At 37.9% G+C, this 19,399-nt stretch overlaps 1 protein-coding gene across 5 annotated transcripts in view; it reads right to left on the reverse strand.

The window, feature by feature from the left end:
- The window catches only part of LOC131692963 (guanine nucleotide exchange factor DBS), a 382,061-nt gene that overhangs the window by 120,907 nt on the left and 241,755 nt on the right, over window positions 1-19,399 (reverse strand). The window contains exon 1 of one of the 5 annotated variants that reach the window (XM_058980401.1): window positions 5,353-5,439. The exons of the other annotated variants lie outside the window; for them this stretch is intronic. The gene's annotated coding sequence lies outside the window, so the exon portion shown is untranslated. Of the gene's footprint in view, window positions 1-5,352; window positions 5,440-19,399 lie in introns of those variants that run through there. 5 annotated transcript variants of the gene reach the window in all.

Raw genomic sequence — 19,399 nt, forward strand, 5'->3', positions numbered from 1 at the left:
CCTGGGATGGGACAGAGGTACTTAGCCCTGTCATGGCTAATGAGCCAGGTTATAGCGCCTTTACTCGCTCCTCATCCTTAGCGAAGCGATATGTTTATTGAAAAACAAAAATATGACTTTTTCGAAGCCACACTATGTCCAGTTTCATCACATCAGGAACGTGGTACTGCTTACATTCAATATGTTAAGAACTTTTATAAGCTCCCTAGTTTAAAAATACGGATTTTTTTTGAAATTCGTTTAAAGACATATCTGTGTTGAAATCCTAATTGAAGTATATTTAAAATAAATTAATGTTTTTCGTAGGTATATTGTTGCTTGGTTTTCGGCGATTGATATTGTGTTATGTCAGCGCTATTGTCATGCATGGTCAATTGGAACAGACAAACGAATCTTCGGCTCGTGCACTTCTCTCCCAGCTTTCTTTTACTATCATTACATTTTCATTTCATTTTTAACTACATTTGATTTTTTGGCGGCAGCTTCGTAATTGCCCAGTACAAAATTTATCTTGATGACTCTATACAACTCTAGAATAGATTTTGCATAACGGCGCGATGTCAAATCAGGCAAAAAAACAAGAACCACAGTGTTGTCTAAAAGAGGTAGTGGATGTTTTTGAAGGCATTTTTGTGATAAATTATTTTACCTGGTTCATAATCCCAATTGTGACATAAATGTAACATGGTTTGCCGCAGCTGCAGATTGCTTGCCAGACCAAAAGCCCTAGGCAATTCAGATTTATTGTTTGTTTGTATTTTGCCACGAAATTAAATTTATCTCTGACGGTAAATATCAGATACTCTCGAAAGCGTGGTGTTCTCTGCCCCGAATCGTTTCTAAGTTTGCAATTGGGATCATTTCAAATTCTTGTGATATGCGAGCTGAATTTCCTTACGTTTGCTTAGCTATATAGCTATATTTCAGGTTATGTTAATTTGTGGATAGAAATCACACCAACTTTACCAAACTACACAACGAAATTTCGCCAACATTCAAAGAATACGAACATTATACGTTAAACTGTATTTCAACAAAATTTAGTTATTCTGCGTCGTTCGAAGAACTTGCGGAACAATTTGATAACAGTATAAACCAACAGAATTCAAAATAGTTAAATATGAATTGTTCCGTATTTTGTCCTCATTTTAAGCATAAAAAAGTCTTATAGTTCAGCGATAGGCTTCTACACCAGTAATGTTAGCCCATCTATCAACGAAGATTGGCATCTATTGATATATAATAGCATATATAGTAGATGTTGTAACATTTATGCAGTTATACATAGCTGAGAGCATAGTTTACGAAAAGAGCCTTAAGCGCATCATAAAGTACGAGGTATTCTTTGCTGATCTGGACAAGGGAGTTCGAATGGTGAACTTACTGTAAATCTGCCCTAATAAGTCCTCCTTCTTGGCCAAAAAATTCTTCATCCTCAAACAACGCAATGTAACTAAGGAGCTCAAATTACTATTATTAATTCTTTCAGTATACTGCTAACTGCGCATTCAATTACACGGAGGCTATTAAGAGAAACGAAACGCAAATTTCTAGCCCTCAATCATTTTCTTATCTTTTCAATTGCCTTTACAAAATATCCTGTTTTGGAACCCTTGAAGTAAAATAAGATATACTGATTTCTTCTGTGTATGCCCAGGGGCCCCCAATGATCATAAGACTGCCTTGCGATCGTCAAGTATTCTACGACAGCCTGAGAGAAATAAATGACCTCCAAGATAGAGTGCCGCTGCGTAAAAGGATTTTCGCGCGCCATGGCAAGTTTCGTGCATTTTATCACCAGCAAACCAGAGATTCTGTACTTGCTACTCGAGTCATCCCTCGGGACCAGCCAGATTTTTAGACGTTCACACAAGATTGGTGTTTTTTTTCTGTTGAATATCTAACTGGTGCTAATACGGTCCCTTTTACTGATGAGATGAGTTCAAAACGCAAAATGTTCGTTTTTTACATTTTGCTTTTAATCCGTTCATTTGTGTAGCACTCCGTTGTATTAGTGACTATTTTTGTGAATATGTAGTATAGAAAACATTTCGGAATTCAAGTTCGAAAAAAGTATCACCAAACGTTTCAGGTCTTTAGTTTTTGCATGCGGACCGTAATTACACCAAATTGGCGTCAGTTAGAAATTAAATCCAAACAGTTCACACATGTGTTAAAGCAACTGGCTAACTGACGCGTATTTGGTATTAGTTTGGATATATTGTCTAACTGGCAGCAAGTTGGTGTCAGTTACTGACGAGTGGAACACAAAAAATTCAAATCCAACTCTGTAAGTTAGGTTTTGTGCCCTAAGTGCAAATTCGTACATCGTACAATTTTATACAGAAACCTATACAATTTTTAAGAACCTTCCTGCATGCCAAGAATTTATTATACTCTAATTTAAAAGCATAATGCGATTAACGAAACGATGCACAGAGGAGTAACTAGAACAAATTCCTGGCCAATAACCAAAATATTTTTTTTTTGATTTTTTGTTTCGTTATATTTTTTTTACATACTTTGAAGCCTACTTTATAACGTAGCAAAATTATGAATATGTCGAAAATTGTTAAAGAATTTTTGCATTGATGCAAAATGGCGATATTTTAAGGGGTTTCTTAATCATTTTCATAATATATCCAGCAATATCGCTTTCTAGTGATGATAACTGTATCGTATGTATACAATATTATCGCAAACGTAGTTGAACACAACCATTTATATAACTTCAGCCTAGAACTAACTGATAATAGTAGTGTTGCTATGCACTGGACCAACTTTAAAAATACGTTTTTTAAACATTTTATTCCAAACTTGAATGATACAAAAGTTATATTAAACGGCTAGATCCGGTAATGTTGCTAAAGCAGTATTACAAAACAAGATTCCAGCTGTCCAAAAAACATAAGAACTCTTTCGGACTTGTCCGATCCACGAATTCCAAGCGATTTGAAAATTTTGAAATTTTTGCTAATGTGGGGTGAAATGCTGTAAGGCCATATACTATGTTTGGAAAAATGTATCTCTATGAATACGTGCACAGGCGTCTCTTCCTTCTCCATTAATCATTTGTTTATGCAACTAGAAAAACAAATGTATTCACAAAGATATCCTCGAGATTACTAGTATTCGAAAGGATATATAAATCTGCACTGCTAGTTGGATAGATGCCGAATTGTTCCAAAAACTGGCTATTGTCTATTTTTTGTTCATATTAAGGCACAATAACAGCAATACCAGCAGTAAATAATTTTGGCCAGGATTCGACCTCAGTTACTCCTCTGTTCGATGTCTCGGAATGGGCGAACTATACTAATGTAGAATATCAAACTTTGAAGTTATACATTAATTATAGTTTGATTCCGTGAATGACCACTGCTATTTAAATAACAATGCTACATGGAAACCGATCAGAACACTAACATAGGAACTCGGGTATATATTCCCTGTGCTCCATCACTCGCATTGAACCCAGAAGATTTTTTTTTATTTCGTTTATAGAGGTTGCAACCATATGGTCGGTGTTAAGTCAGACCGGACTAAGTCGCAAAACATCAAAAAATGAGATAATGATAACACTGGATAAAGAATTTCTTCAGCTAGATTCAACTTTAGCCAGATTCGAAATATGTTACCATAAACAAGAATTATGGCAGAAAATAATTTCCAATTATAACGTAGAGGATGCTGTGATTCAAACTTTACATCTCGAAATCAATATTTTGTCACTTAGTTCGGTCTGACTTAACACCGACCATATGATCATTAGCCTCCTTTTTCGGACTAAGAAAAATCTCAAACTCTATGTTCGAAGTTGGAATTGAACTCAGGTGAACTACGTACAAGGCAAAGGATATACCAACCACGCTACGCCCGCTTCAAAAATATTTGGTAAAAATCCCACAATCTGTAGTAAAATATAGAGTGTAAAAAACACTAAAGAGTCTAATAACTCAATTTTGCGTTTTTTTTTAAATTTTGAGATAAAACGTATACGGATTTTTTCTAGTCAACAGTTGGTCAGTTTAAACATAACCTATAGCCAACTTTTACACATCTTTAAACGCATGTTTAGTTTTCAGCAACAGTAAAAACCAGAAACTACAAAGGGTTGTTTCTTGCCTCTGATCATGATTTTCATTTTCTAGCCATAGCCTATCATTCTGGCTTCGAGTGGAATCAAAGAAATGGTTTTCGCGCAGATTGAATTTTTCCGATGTACAGCTAACTGGTTCTCTGAAGCGTTTGACGGTGATTATTTGCACAGATTTAAAATTGAGATTCAGAAATGTGCTTTGGATAACCATAAGAACAAACTTCCTTCTGAAACAGTTTTCGTGAAACGATTAAGTATTTAAATATAACTCGAATTTTATTTTGTTACAGCGAATTTGATTTTTGGAAATAAACATTTTGATACTAATCCTAGCAAGAGGATTTTCAATCTGCTACTAAAACACGACGCAACAATTGATCACATGTTACAACTCAAGGAGAAATGAACCAGCGTCAATTTCCACCACGCCACCGTTTTTCATGCTCAAAATCGGCATGATCTAATCCTCCATCCAGCACCTCGAAGAAACCGCAACAATTTAAAACTTCCACTACTGCATCGAATCCACATCGTCTCTCACACATTCCGGACTGCCAAATCGTCCTAGTTCCATTTCGCATAGATCCACACACACACACACACTAAAGGTACTTAATTTTCCGCCCCGCATTTGGCTTTTTCACTGGGCATTGCACAATCGTCAAACGATCTTTCACTTCAAATCCCACCGCACTCTTCTGGCAAAGGCTCATCTTCTCGTGACGAGTTTTCACAACCAAACAGAGCGCGGTACTGTTACATACATATTGGCACACGCAATTTTCCCAATGCATAATAATTCCACCGCGCCTTTGTTCCGTTGGCGAAATTTTACTTTCATGAGACATTTTTTCCACACCATTTTGGCGTAACCCTTGCCATATTCATCACCTTGCTAGCTTGTTTGTTTGTTTGTTTGTTTGCACTTCAACTTTAACACTACGAGGGAGGAGAATTCTGTACGGTTCACTGATCCCGTTTCGCACATGCAATTTTCATCCACTTCATCTCATCTTCCGAAGTCACTGAATCGTCATAATCCGTCTGCCCATCCCTCAACGGTTGACGGATCTTCCCAGCAGATTACCTATCCATTAGCTCACGTGCCTAGACAGACTTCGCGATTTTATTAAATCCTCAAACCACGAAAGGGTTATTCACTTGGAACGTTCCGACGACATCATCATCTTATTCTCACGCATCATCAAAACTAGCATAAACACGATCAATCAACCAACCACCCAAGGACCGACCTGGCAGCGACTGTTTCTTCTTCTTCTTCTGCAGCCGGTCAACATCACACGGAACACCGAAAAACGCGTGCCACCTGGCGCAAGTACTGGAACTAGACTGAGGCGGCCGTCATCAACGCGAGTGCAGTGAAGCGATGAAACCTGTCTACTAGTTGGGGTTCACTTTGCTACCTGGTGATACAACCTACCAACCAACCAGCAGAGTGCAATGCGAGCGAACGAACGAACAAGAGAAAGAGCGATCGCGCGATCACAATTCGTTTACTGCAGGCGCGCATGAACTTCTCCGAGAAAGAAAGTCAACTTTGCACCCGATAATGATCGTCAGCAGCCGATGAAAAGGCATGATCATGTTTCTACTACGAAAAGTTCGCGAGAATCAGAGAGCGAGACGCTGTGTGTGTGAGAGAGCGCGCGTTTGCAAGCAGTTTCGGGTTTTTGTTTTGATCGCCCTATTCGCCAATGATCGCGGGAAAATTCGAGCCCAAAGGCGATGAACGATAGATTTTTTTTTCGAGCAGTTTATGAGTGGCGAAAGACTGGCTATGCGCATGGCACGTTAGGAATTTCCACAAGTGCCCAATGCCCATGGTACAGAAAACGCACTGAAGTGGGGAAAGCATATTTCGGCTACCTGTTGTTTGGACGGATGGCCGCTTGCGGGCTTGTTCGAGCATGTGTATTGATTGATGAATGGTTTGTTGTAGTTATGAAAAAAGACGTGCGATTTCTTTCCGCCAATTGAACTTTCAATTTCGTTGAGCTTCTGCTTTTGAATGCAGCAAAATTGTTGCAAATGAACTTTGGGTTTCCATGCCGCCAAACGATTGAGTGATATTTGTTATCACGTGTATGTTATTAGGTTTTCTTAACTTTCTTTGTTTACTCTTGTTTCGAAGATTTTGCGATGCACTTAGCTGATGGGATTGCAGATATGATTTTATCGATGAATCTCTAAATCCAGACTTTCACTCCTTTGGGTATCGCAACGACTTTTTTAGATATTCGATTTGACATGGCTGTGGTGGGATTTTCATTTACATACATTTTTTTAGATTGTGGCCATGTCATTTTAAATACTATAGCACCCAAACATAGTATTACTTTGGCATACGATGAGTTTTTCGCCTGCCAAACGGGTCATTTGGCCGAATGCCTGTTGGTCGAATGTAATATGGTCAAATGTAACATGATCGAATGCCGTTGAAAGGGTCGTTTGTCGAATGCATCATTAAGCCGAATGCTTTTGCTCCGAATACCGAAAGAAAGGATTATTTAGATGATTGTCGAAACAAAAATTTTATAGAATAACCTTAATAGAATTCATGAATATAAACTTATTTGTAAGGAAAGATATTATTTTAAATATTCTCTGTATATTGTGTCCTTCTTTTAAACATGAGCTGTTCTTTCGTTATAATTCTTTCTTATAATTCTATGAGAAAGTTGGGCAATGATTTTCTTATCTTGCATAGGGATCGATAAGGTCTAATTTCAGGCTTGAGAGAGAAGCATTATTGGACTACGTGTGTACATTTCAGGGTTATGAGCTTATTGATTTAAAGAACTGAAAACTATTTTTTGAGAAAGAGGGCTTCTTTGAAATTTACATTTATAAGCATAAACTTTGCCATAACCAAAGTTATCCGCAAAATTCTAAAAACGTTTAAAGAATTTTTTATCATAACGTCAGCTTCATTTAGATTCTGGAACCTGTATCCATTCTATAGCAGTATAGTATAGAATTTAAAAACTTCTAACGTGAGAGTGCAGGACAATTTTTATTTTCTATGTTCCATTTAACACAACTTATTCAATATTACACGCATCGAGACGAAACTTTCACTGCTGACACATGTGTATTTTTCAAACAAAACGTTGTCAAAATGTTCCAAATTCGATCACTAAAGTGCTACTACAAAATAAATAAAGTGTCCGGATTCTAGGTGAAGTAGACTTTATGCCATTTTTTTTTAGTTTTGTTAATACCTTCATTCAATATTTTTGGTAATACAGTGAAGACCTGATTTTATCAGCCCCCGATTTTATCTACCCCCGATTTTATCAGCTACATATGGTCGGTGTTAAGTCAGACCGGACTAAGTCGCACAACATCAAAAAATGAGATAATGATAACACTGGGTAAATAATTTCTTCAGCTACATTCGACTTTTGTCAGATTTTAAATATGTAACCATAAACAAGAATTATGGCAAAAAGTATTTTCCAATTATAATGTAAAGGATGTTGCGATTCAAACTTTAAATCCGTTTTTCTCGAAATCAATATTTCAATCAATCTGACTTATTACCGACCATATGGAAATTGATAGTTGATAGTTTGATGCGCTCTAGCAGACGTACCAAACTGAATTCGAGTAAATCCTTTCTTGAGCATATTTTTCTTATCTTAGAGATCCGAAATAGGCAATTTTTTTTAAATTTTTTTTCATTTTGCGCTGTCAGACCCCCTTAAGGGAAGTTTAAGCTAAATAGTCAAGAAAGATTATGAGGCTATATCTAGGGACTAAATAAGAATATTTTAAGAGCTTCGGTTTCATAAAAAGAAAGAAAAATATATGTCCCGGTTTTATCAGCCTATAATTCACCAAGGGGCTGATAAAAACTGGTCTTCACTTTATCCAACGAAATAGCTGAATTAAATATGAATGAGTTGAACAAGAGCAGCAATGCGGAAAAACCTCTGCAGATTTTTTTTGCTATTCTCATATAGAAAGGTTATGCCACAACTCTGCAAATCGTTAAGCTAATCTCGGTCCGGATGGCTGAGTATCATTTACCATTCGACTCAGTTCGACGAGATCGGAAAATGTGTGTGTGTGCGTATATGGCAAAAATATCACCTCTGTTTCCCAGAGATGGCAGAACCGGTTTGCACAAACTTAATTCTAAATGGTACAACCTTCTCAACGGTTGCTAGTGAATTTTTTGTCGATCGGAGTTCCGGTTCCGGAGTTACATGTTAAAGAGCATGGCCGCACAACAATTTTTCATATACACTGGACCACCATGATATCAAAACGATGCAACACTTATTAAAGAAGAAATTTGAATTTGCCAGTAGGGCATCGCAACAAGTTTTTTTGGAATTCTCAAAGGCACCCCCTCTCATATTGTGACAAATGTCAAAGTAAGCTCAGATGCCAAATTTCACATCATTTGGACAATTCTAGACCCCCGCCCACTTCGCTTGAAATTTTTGAAATTGATGCTATGGGAAAAAATGTAGGAAATATATATTAAATGCTATAACTTTTGAAGTAGCACTCAGAAAATTACAATTCATACCTCTTTTTAAAGTAAATAACCTTAGTATTGGAATGGAGATATTTCTGTTTATCGAAAAAATACGGTAAAGTGAGGTACTTGGCCATTTTATCCCCAAATCCACCATTTTCAATAATTTTTCTGCTCCGTGATGCAACTAATACATATTTTGTAGTTTTTCTAATATGAGAAAATCTCAGAAATCGAACGGTACCTTTTTGACCTTTGTCCGAATACAAGAAGTTGGGGTTATAGGGCCTTTTGTCATTCATATTAAATTTTATCATTTTCTTTTGCATATATCTCTATTATTCTTCACTCAATTTTAATGAATTGTACCTTGGTGAACATGGAAATCTTAGGAACAAAATAAAAATAGATTTGTTACCGGTAAAATTCATAAACAAATTTTCTGACATTTAGTCTCGATTTCCCATTTTTATCATTATATCGCTCATATCAACTCCATTTAACAATAAATTATTATTTAATTTACTACTTTTTGTGTGAAATATTCTTAGGAATCACATGAAAATAGTTTGTTTCCTGGGAAAATAGGGGAAGTTGAGGTATTAGGACAAAAAATGAAAAAATGTGATTTGTAGAGTGAATGTCAAATTTTTTCATGTTTCTGAATTTTACCGGTAGCGAATCTATTTTTTGATTTATTCCCCAGAATTTTTTACGTTCTACAAGATACATTTTATGAAAATTGAAAGAAAAATGCTAGAGATATATGAATGAGAAAATGATCAAATTTAATATGAATAACAAAAGGCTCCTAAACCCCAGCTTCTCGTATTCGGACAAAGGTCAAAAAGGCTCCGTTCGATCTCAGATTTTTTCACATTAGAAAAACTGCAAAATATGTATGAATTGCATCACGGAGTAGATAAAAATATTAAAAATAGGGGATTTCAGGGACAAAATGACCCAGTACCCCATTTTCCCGTATTTTTCGATAAACAGAAATATCTCCATTCAAATATTAAGGTTATTTACTTTAAAAAAGGTATGAATTGTAATTTTCTGAGTGCTACTTCAAAAGTTATAGCATTTAATAGAAATTTTTCTTCCATTTTTTCCGTAGTATGAATTTCAAAAATTTCAAGCGAGGTGGGCGGGGATCTAGAATTGTCCAAATGATGTGCAATTTGGCATCTGAGCTTAGTTTGACATTTGTCACAATATGAGAGATTCAAAAAAACAATTTGAGAATTCAAAAAAAACTTTTTTTCGCAATGACCTATTTGCCAGTCTTGATCAATAATGTCTAACCAAAGTCGCTTTGACCACATTTGCCACAGTGGGGAGTAAAGGGAAATACAAAAATCAAATTTGTAATTTTAATGCTTAATTTCTATAAAATACAAGAAATGTCGTGATTTGGTGTAATCTCGAAACTTAGACTTTTGATTTGGCACATTTTTGTTTTTCTTATATGAAAAGGTTTTGCTATCACTCTGAAAATTGTTAACTTAATTCTTGCTCCCTGAATATCTCCAATGGAATTACCTACACAAGTCCAACAGGCAGTGATATCAGGCTCAGAGAAATGGCAGCGCTGAGGGAGAGATGTCAATCAGTTCTTTTTTTCTTTTTTCTTTCTTCAATAAACAGGACATACAGGATATATTGATACAAGTTGAATGAAATAAAAATAGGAGATAGCAAAGAAGGTAGAAAACTGAAAACCTGGTAAGTTTTCCAGTATACATGTGTAAATTTATATATATACAAATCAAAGCAATGCACAAAATACGCGTCGATTTCTACCTTCCTGTAAGGAGTCGGAAGTTTTACTGTATTGTTAAAATCCAATTGATACAAGCATTACATTAGGGCGGGGCTGGTTGATGGAAAGATGATTTCGAAACATGGCTGGTGCTGTATACGAAATGGGTCATCGGAAAGTCAATTGAGCTAGCACCTACCTAAATCCGTGAACCAAGTAAGTTGCATGAATATTTTTGAATACATGCAAGAATTTTTTTTAATCAGTACTGGCTACTGGAAATAGGATGGATAACACATACACACACTTCTTTGAATTTCTTATGAGATCCAATCTTAAACTTTGATATTTTCTAAAATTTATATATTTTTAGATATTTAAAGTTGACTCACTGATCGAAAGAATTACACAATCAAGCATTACACTTCACAAACATAGGAAGAAGGAAGCTTAACTTTGTTGTGTTTTTATTTAAACGAGTGACCTAAATTAATTTAAGAATTTATTATATTTATATATTTTTAAAAGATAAGTAGGTTTTAATCAAGTAATAAAAAAATTAATTGAGAATATAAAAAAAAGAAAAAAAACACACACACTGAAAATTGTTAACCTTGACCTAGTTCTCATCAGTTTAAAAAAGCTGAACTAGCGGTTTGTTCAAGAGCACAAATTGTGTCTCCGTTTTTTGGAGCTAGCGTCAGTCATGTCACTATGTTAGTGTCAGATTCTGATGAGACGAAGTCGAAACGCAAATTCCGTAAATAATTCATGTTTCTTCATTTGACGTCTCGGATTGCAAGAGAACGGCTTGATAATTTTTTAATGATATTGATATCAAATTAAAAGTAATTTCAAACTATTTAATGTGTAACTGCAAAATAGACAAAAAGGAATCTGAAAAAAGAGGGAAAAAAGCCTTCCCTGGTCTATGCGGGTTGTCTCGCTCGCGGTAACCGAAACTAAATGCGCAGTTTTTCCACTTTACTTCTGCAGGAACTCCGATTGATGCTGGCCAATGCTCGCTTATTCAGGAGTTTCCGTTCAGCACGCTAGTAAGAACAAGAATGAGTTGAGATGCCGCACTAGCATTCGACCCCCAGTGTTGTACTTGGTTCAGTTTACGTTCGAAGCCAAATGGGTTGGCCATCGAACGAAATCAGTTTACTTCCATCGTTAAAGAGGTGGAGCTTCGAACGAAAACTGTTCAAGATTTGCGGCTCGGTACATTAAATTAGCCGTAACCAATCACGAACTGGTTTCGGTCGAGTGTTTTAAGTCCGGTTTTGCACTGTGTATGCTACTTTCTAACTACCATAAATGAAAGTACACAAACCAATCCAATCGAAATCGACCAGCCGTACACAGCTCACAAATATTTCGTTCTCGCTATTGTACAGCCTTTTGATGAGATGCTCCATTTGCTGTAATCAGTTCAACACGAATGATAATGAAACTAATCTTTAGTGGACCTATAGGGGGACCCGTGGCTATTAAGACAGTGGGGGTAATTCGGACCCCCTCGATGTCTCAGAAAATGGGAAGTCCTTCTGACTATTGTACATATTCGTGAAACCGCTATTCTGAAACATTAATTTTGAGAGCTGAAGTTGATTATTTGTTCTTTGTAGCAAGGAGATGCAACGTGCTCTTTTTTGACATTCTCAAAACAAAAATCATTATAATGGAAAAATTAAAGCAACAAATAAAAGTGAAAAAATAAAAGGTAAGTGTTTTGGATAACTTGAGGCTCCTATTTTATGGAATGATTTTTGTTTGGGTGAAAACAGAGATATTTTCGAGACGCTCGCCACTTTTGTGGGATATGAGCGTACAGGGCTATTCGGACCTCCTATTCCGTCAATAACCGTTCAGCGGCTTGCGGCTGCACACACCATTGCACACACCACAGCAAAGAAAATACATGGGCCGCCAATTGACAGCTGTGACATGCCAGATTAAGTTTTTGTAAAACAATTTATTTATTTTTTGCTTCTTAGGGAGCGTCTCTTGTAACTAATTTATAGGTAAACATCATTCCTTTGTAAAAAAAATTAAAGAAAAATGACGGTTTGAATTGCCCCTTAGGGAGGTCCGAATTACCCCTACATTATAAAAGAATGGAAAAACGTAAAGGTTTCCAAATCGTCGCCTAGCGCTGCCATTGAGTGGTGCAAATGGCACCAAAATGTAGCTGAGGTTTCAAACTAACAATTAGGACTTTTGACCGGTAACTTTTTTCACATCTATCCACCTAAAAGGGCGATTTGCTTAAGTCGGTCCGGGTTACCCTATTCAAAACTTTTAATCATTAAAGTGTTCGGTTGGTGCATAATATTGATGGCTCTGACCGAGATGAGCCTAAAATTTTCACCATTTCTGAGTAGTTTTCGAAAGATTTTTCAAAAAAGTTTTTCGTTATTGATGCGTGTCATACATACTCCAAAATTTAATACAATATTGCTGAACATATTTTCGGAAAAAGGGCGGAGAAATTGATTAAATTCATGCAGTACAACAAAAGATATAGAAGTTCCAAACCATACACGACTCTTCTTACGAAATTTTGAATAGGGGCCTCTACATTGAAAAGTAAGTTGTCAGTTACAACAAAAAACAATAAAATGAACTAAATGAATAAAAAGACTAAAATGAGTAAAATGAATTCTCGTACAGATCAGATGTCAAAAAGATTGCGAACAGCATACAAACAACAAAGTACTATACGCGCCGCGCCGCTCAAACGTGTACGTGTAACATATAGACACAGAATAGTTCCGTTGCCCCCAACTGCGAGAGAAATGAGTGAACCACAAAATAAATTTCGCCCATTATGGGAGAACACAATCGCGATCGACTTTTTGCGGCCCCGTCTTACAGTCTTACCTACAGTGCGCGAGGTGAAACAGTTGATCAAGGTGAAAATGGAACTTGTGCTTACAGAAGTGGTACACATACAAGTACATCATACGAGACAAGTAGTACTAATAACGTGCAACCCCTTAGCCGAGACAGAAAGTTTCGTAGTGAAAAACAACGTGCAGCACGACATCGAATATGAAAACGTCAAAACCAATATATACTCTTTGTTTTTTTCCTTTCTTAAGGATTCTTTATGAACGTGTCCACTGGAAAGCAGATAGAAAGAATAACCGGAACAGTGAGAATGAAGAGCGGTGAAAACTCACCTTTATTGGAAACACTGAGAAAAGATATGTCCTCAAGCAGGAATCGAACCTGCGATCTCCCAGTCTCTAGTTGGGTGCGTTAACCACTCCGCCATCGAGGAACTGTGATGATGCCATCACATGTTCCCAACAGTTTTTGTGATCACCGCTGCAACCTCCAATACCTTCTAATTGATCCATCGACACCCAATGTCTCCGCAGATCGTCACCTCTCCCTCTCACCGATCGGGCCAAGTCTCTCTCGTTATCTATTTTTAGTTCCAGTGGACTGCGCTCAAGGCTTGAGATATATATTATCACTGTTTGCCCCATTTCCTAACTCAGTCGCCACCAGACAGTTGGCAGTGAAGGAGCTATGGAGGGGCATGTTGATGTCTGCTCTCAAAGCCTATCGGCAGAAGCTAACGATAAATCCAGCCATTCATTCTCATTCTCATGTTCCGGTCATTCTTTCTCTGTCTGTTTTCCAGTGGACACGTTCATAAAGTCAAAACCAAGATCCTCGTGTATATGGACCTTGATCTGACGGAAATTTGCCTACACGATTTGGCACCTTGCGCTAGTACGGATTATATTAAAAAATTCATGTCGAAGTATGGAGAAGTGGAAGCCATCACAAGCGACATACGGAGAAACCTTTTCCCCAGATTTCTCGACGACACTCGGGTGGTGCGACTGCGGCTGAATCAACCTACACCATCTTACTTGATTTTCGAGGGCAGATCATCTTAAGGTGTTAACTACATAAAAAGAACTCTTTGCACATACACTGGGTAGACGCCCACGAGTTAGTTCTGTAACCAGACGGCATACTACGGTAAGCCATGCGCCAAAACATCTAAAAAAACTCATCTACTATAACCAACTCCACCAAACAACCTCCGACATCTGCTGAAACACCACAGACAGCCGGCCAAAAATAAATGCCGGACGAACAATATTCCACGGTATCCCCAAGCCAATAGTTAATATACCTAGGCAAGACGGCTGTACCAAAGTCACTCGAAAACAGAAAAAGCACCAAACATCTCACAGTGAAAATCAAAGCTCTAGCGACGACGACATGGACGCAAACACGAGCCAGGGAGAAGGCAGACGGAATGATCAACAAGCGGTAGAAGGTAAACCTGTCCATTGACTTATTTGACATGTGGGACACCAACACATTTTATTTCTTTATTTGTTGTACCCTCACCAACAGACCCCTTGGCCCCAATGGTGGTTGCTTAAACTAATTACATTTCAGAATTAACATTATTTTAGCTTTAATGGAATTCCTCGTCAGGTTGAAGTCAAAAGTCGTTGCCACCATGTTAAAAACACGCTGAAGTCCGGTAACAGCGCTCTGGTACCCATAGTTGGTTCTCCTGAGCGGGACTCGCAGAAGAGAGTTATTGCATAGAGCTTGAAGATCCAGGCGTCCGAGGATTGTAGGGTAATCCACCCTATTTTTTGATTATTTTTCGATAACTCGGCCTCTAGTTCGGCACAGACGTCATCCGTTTTTCCAGCGATAGCAGCGGTAACACATCCAAGTGAAGAAACGGTGTCGCGAAAGCGACCGAACTTCATCAGTTTGACACATTCATTGCACATCCAAAAGTTTTTTCAAGAACGGCTTGTTAAGTTGTGCCACATTTTTGCAAAATATTATGCATTCCATAAAGTCGACTTCCGATTTGACGGTTTTCGCGCAGTGAACGCATGAACTTGTCATAATGCATGTCGATTTTCTACCTGCCCTAGGTTTGGCTTATCGTTTTAGTCTCATTGTCACACGCTCCAGTTGTAAACTGGGAAAGACTTTGCGCTACCCGCGAGCAGAGGGCGCAGTGAGCGCGTGAATTGTTTGTGGGTAATTACACACAGGATCTGGAATATTCACTCGATTTTTCACGACACAAAAACAAACAGGAAACACTTTAAACTTCACAATAACAAAATTTTGAACCGACTGATGCGATCAACGACGCGTAAACGGCACAAATCACGTCGAATAAAATAAAATTTACCCCTCTCAGATCCGATTCAGTACCGTGCATGGACACCAATATTCTTTCATACAACCAAATGCGAGCATTCACACTTGTCTGGCACGGCACCGTTCCGGACAAGTGTGAATGCTCGCATTTGGAATGTATGAAAGAATATTGGTGTCCGTGCACGGTACTGTTTAGTGTAAATAGTGCTTAATAAAAAAAATAACTGCACCGATCAATACAAACAACTAACCGGTGAAAATACACTGAACCAAAAAAAGGAGGACTTTTGCACAGTATAGAATTTTCGGAAGCATTTTTTATAGCGTAATTTAAAATACTAAACTGAGATGAGGTTTAATGTACTTTCAAGCTCGTTAAACAGAAAACGACAGAGTGAGAGAATGCGATTCGTAAATGAGACAGGTAGATATTTCAAAGTATTAATTTACTTAGTAAGAAAAAGAGTAAAAACAAGGGAGTGTCGACAGCACGAAAATCGTGCACTCAGTCGATTACAATGCAATTTCTTTCCAGTCATCGTTACAACTTGCGAATTATTTCGTTCGGAATAAACGATCCGGAGATATGGGTTAATGAATGATATACAAACCAGTACCATGAAAAGGAAATGTTTCAAACTTGTACATTAAGTATTTAAATTCTTGGAAATGGACACTTCTTTGGAGGCAGGAACATTCTGGTATTGCAGTTGCTTTCGGTGATGCTACAAGTTTAATATGAATATGAACTCTATGAAAAAGTTTTTACCTCACTACTAGGAGTATTGCATGATGAACTATGTAGTCATATGCCGCCAAACATCAAATTCACGGTTGAAAGCAAAACCCAATGCAATGGTCAAACACATTATCTTTGGAAAACGTTTGATTTTTATGCTTGTAGTAGATTTTTGAGAAATAGTTCATTCATTAATCATTATTGAGTAAATTCCCAAAATATTTTCGAAATCAAATTGTTTGAATCACTTAGATTTGTTTTCATACCACGATATTCGAAATCGGTTTAGGTTTTTTTTAGAATTGTCCTACTGGAACTATAGAGCTAGATTCTCGGAAGGGCTCCCCGTCAGAATCACACACTCCTGCTGTGTAGTGTGATTCTAAATGTGAAATTCATTTTATGGTTCAGATATGAGACTTCACGATCGCGTGTATCATCGTGAAGGGCTTGAGCATTTATACTTTAACGTGTTAAATCGCGTTTGCGTTTGTATGTCGCGTGTGATTAAGGTGTAGGTAACTTCGGGTGTAGAAATTCTATTTTATAACCGTGTGCCTTGCGCATATTTGCGAGTGCTATTAGACGATCGCGCGCGGACCGTGAATCTAATACTTATTTTTTGGTATACGGTTCAGATGCTAGAAGAAAGTGAGATTTTCAATATCACTAGAATTGCCAATGATGCCACCATTGAAGGTGGGATTGTCTAGTGGATATGAGCTTTATTTTTTGATTGGTCCAACTGAATGTATGGACCTAAGTTGCTAGGACGAAGGGTAATGATTTCTGGACGTGACCGATTCATGATCGCGCGAACACAGACGTTTGTAGGTTCGTGTTTGAGACCGCGTTTTAAACTTCCTAAGTACTAAAACGTTTACCTTATCACCGGGGTGTTATTAAGTTTTGTGCGCTGGCGAGCGAAGGTGTGCATTGTTGATCGCGAAGGGCTTCAGCGTTTGTATGTTAACGTGTTTGTCGCGTGTGCTCGCATTCATGTGACTTCACACGTACTAAACTCGATTTTGTAACTTTGTGGCCATTCACATGACCGTCATTCTGATATTTAGGTTCCGGTGTACAATTCACATTCTGACAGGGAGTGTGTTACCCCATATCACTAGACTTCCCAGTCATGTCGTCATGGAACGCGTTGTCTAGTGGATATGAGAGCTTTCTTTTTTTAATTGGTCCAATTGAAGGCGTGAACCTAGTTTGCTGATACCAAGGGTAGAAACTTCCGGAAGTGACCGATTCATGATCGTGCGAGCGCGGGAGTATTTAAGTTCACGCTTGAGACCGTATTTGAAAATTTGTAAGCGCTGAGACGTTCATCTTATCACCGGCATGTTATCATGTTTGTGAGATCGCCGCTGTAGGTGCCGTGATCTATCGCGAAGGGCTCAAGCATTTGTTTGTTAACGTGTTTGTCACGCACGTGTATGTGACTTCGCGGGAATAATTACGATTTTATAATCAAGTGGACCGTGATTTTCTTAATTTTTAGTGTATGGTGCAGATGGTAGAAGAGATTCAGTTTCCTTACATCACTAGAGTTCCCGGTCATGTCACCATGCAAAGTGTTGTCTAGTGAATATGAGTCTAGCCTGCTAATACCGAGATTAGACTTTCGGACGTGATCATGATCACGCTCGCGCTTGATACCGCGTTTGTAAGTTTATAGGTGCTACAACGTTTACTTAACTACCGGGGTGTTTAAATGTTGGCGAGATCGCGGGCATAAGTAAGTGTAGATGATTGCAATTGCATGGTCGCGTTTGTGACCAGGTTTGTGTTATCGCGAAGGCCATGAGCGTTTGTACGTACTGAGCCACCGATGAGGAGTTCGATTTACATATTTTTATTTACTTATTGTGAATATTACAAGATCCATGGTTCAGTTAAGCTAACTCTTTATACCGCGAGAATCAACGAATTATAAAAAATCAGTAGTGTCAGTCCTACGTCAACAGTTCGTGCAACCCCATAGAAATGTCTCTTGAAGTTTTGCAAAGTAAAAAGGAGGGCCCTAGAACAAGATTGGATATGATCGTACCCCTTCCCCTCTCCTAAATTGTCCACGTGGTATACGGACGGTCCCACTGCGGTTATAAATAGCACACTACATCATTCCACCTCGCCGACAAAATATTTCACTTTTCACAACATAATTTACCAGCTTCTCATCTGGACTTTATTTCGGCCGGATGACATATTCAACTTGAACCATTCACATTTGAGATCAACGAACCCGAAGAAACGCAGTCCGCTTATTAGGAACCTCAAAAGCCCATAAATTGCGACTTTCTATCCGTGTTGCATCGCCGTCCGTTGACTGCCGAATGCTGATGTCACTGCAGTTTGCCAGTCTACGCCAGTGGTACAATGAAACATGACATTGCTTTTGTTTTAAAATGCAACAGCTGATCTGTTTACGATCGCACGATTTGGCTCCGTAGTTTTTTATGGTAATGTCTGCAATAGCTACTTCTTTCCAATTTTTTTTGCTCGACTGCATTTGTTTTACTGTTCATAGAGAAGGACAGTAGCTCATTTCACTCACGGTTGACGAAACGACAATTTCCATATGTTCGAAGTCACGCTCGCAACTCCTAAGGCGAGGATTATTTTTTTGGTTTTTGCGCAGAACTGATTAAACTATGAAACCCCTAATTTGTTGCGACTGGTTGCATCCTGTATGGTTGCTCGACTTTGTTCGGAATCATCAGCAAAGTTTGCGGTCCTCGTGATGTACGCGGAATTTGCATAATCGACTAATCGTGATACACGCGAGTTGAAATAAAATTTTACTCAAATTATGCGAGGAAGGATATCAATTAAGCCGACAATGTTGTAACTTGGCGTCAATTTCGGAAGTATGTACTTAGTCTCGGATCATCATATTTGTGAGCAATGTTATGCAACTTAGGTTCAACGTACCTTGGCATACTTTTGGTATTCATCTTGTATAATAAACCGAAACACTTCGGCTATGCTGCAACAACGTATTTTGATAGTTAATTTGACTTGCCCGATTAAAGCAATGTATCCAAACTACTGTTGAAAGCTATAAGCCAAGGTTCATTATCTTGATCAGCCAAGTATGAAAGGCTC

Source organism: Topomyia yanbarensis, chromosome 3 (genome assembly GCF_030247195.1).
Source record: "Topomyia yanbarensis strain Yona2022 chromosome 3, ASM3024719v1, whole genome shotgun sequence".
Lineage (NCBI taxonomy): Eukaryota > Metazoa > Arthropoda > Insecta > Diptera > Culicidae > Topomyia > Topomyia yanbarensis.